Here is a 2,090-nt window from a genome sequence, read left to right as displayed (position 1 = left end):
GAAGCAAGCCAGTAAAGAACATCCCTCCATGGCCTCTGCATCAGCTCCTGCTTTCTGACCTGCTTGAGTTCCAGTCCTGCATCCTTTGGTGATTAACAGCAGAATGGAAATGTAAGCCGAATAAACCCTTTCCTCCCCAACTTGCTTCTTGGTCATGATGTTTGTGCAGGAATAGAAACCCTGACTAAGACATAATCCTTCAACAAACCTAAAAGAAGACAGTCGCAAGAACAGAATTCCATCTCTAACAACAAAAATAACTAGAAGCAACAATTACTTTTCTTTAATATCTCTTAGTATCAATGGACAAAATTCCCCAATAAAAAAGACATAGAACTCCGGACCTTTGGAAGAGCAGTTGGGTGCTCTTACCCACTGAGCCATCTCACCAGCCTGAATTGATCCATTCTTATCTCCTTGTACAAAGCTCAAGTCTAAGCAGATCAAGGAACTCCACATAAAACCAAGGACACTGAAACTTATAAAGGAGAAAGTGCAGAAAAGCCTTGAAGATATGAGCACAGGGGAAAAATTCCAGAACAGAACAGCAATGACTTGTGCTGTAAGATAATTGTCAAATGGGAGCTTATAAAACTGCAAAGCTTTTGTAAGGCAAAAGACACTGTCAATAAGACAAAAATGCCACCAGTTGGGAGAGGATCCTTACCAATCCTAAATCAGATAGGGGACTAATATCCAATATATATAAAGAACTCAAGAAGATGTACTCCAGAAAATAACCCTATTAAAAAATGGGGTACAGAACTAAGCAAAGAATTCTCAAATGAGGAAAACTGAATGGCTAAGAAGAACCTGAAAAAATGTACAACATCCTAAATCATCAGGGAAATACAAATCAAAACAACACTGATATTCTACCTCAGACCAGTCAGAATGGCTAGGATCAAAAATTCAGATCACAGCAGATGCTGGTGAGGATGTGGAGAAAGAGGAACACTCGTCCATTGTTGGTGAGACTGGAAGCTTGTACAACCACTCTGGAAATTAGTCTGGTGGTTCCTCGGAAAGATCCAGCAATACCTCTCCAGGGCATATACCCAGAAGATGTTCCAACCTGTAAAAAGGACACATGCTCCACTATGTTCATAGCAGTCATATTTATAATAGCCAGAAGCTGGAAAGAATCAAGATGTCCCTCAACAGAGGAATGGATACAGAAAATGTGGTATATTTACACAATGGCGTACTACTCAGCAATTAAAAACAATGAATTTATGAAATTCTTAGGCAAATGGATGGATCAGGAGGATATCATCCTGAGTGAGGTAACCCAGTCACAAAAGAACACACAGAGTATGCACTTACTGATAAGTGCATGAACACACAGAGTATGCACTTACTGATAAGTGCATATTAACTCAGAAACTTAGACTACCCAAGATACAATTTGCAAAACACATGAAACTCAAGAAGAAGAAAGACCAAAGTGTGAATACTTTGTTCCTTCTTAGACTGGAGAACAAAATACCCATGAAATGAGTTACAGAGACACAGTTCGAAGCTGAGATGGTAGAATGCACCAATCAGAAACTCCACCCCTGCCCCTGGGGATCCATCCCATATACAACCACGAAACCCAGACACTGTTGCATATGCCAGCAGGATTTTGCTGATAGGACCCTAATATAGCTATCTGTTGTGAAGCTATGCCAGTGCCTTGCAAATACGGAAGTGGATACTCACAGTCATCTATTGGATATAACACAGTGACCCTAAAGCAGGAGCTAAAGGTCTGTGCCAGCAATGGGTCACCTAGTGCACTGAGTCTGGAGACACTCCCAAGGTCCCTAGAGAACTGCCCATTCGATCTTAGGATCACTTGTGAGTGCAACACAGCATCTGCTCCAATCCAATTGAGCATGGGACCTGAGACAGCAATAGGGAAGCAGAGAACTGGCCTGACCAAGGGCACAATTCCCTTTCGGTTTGAGCCAGCACCTGGTCACCTAGGGTGTGGAGTCAGTGGACACCTCCACAGTCCCTAGAGTACTGCACACACTATCTTAGGATCACTGGTGAGTTGAACACAACATCTGCTCCAATCCAATAGTAACAGGCCTGTGACAGCA

Source organism: Mus pahari, chromosome 13 (assembly GCF_900095145.1).
Source record: "Mus pahari chromosome 13, PAHARI_EIJ_v1.1, whole genome shotgun sequence".
In the NCBI taxonomy this organism is placed as follows: Eukaryota; Metazoa; Chordata; class Mammalia; order Rodentia; family Muridae; genus Mus; species Mus pahari.
The sequence above is the reverse complement of the archived record's forward strand: the minus strand, read 5'-3'. Positions refer to the sequence as shown.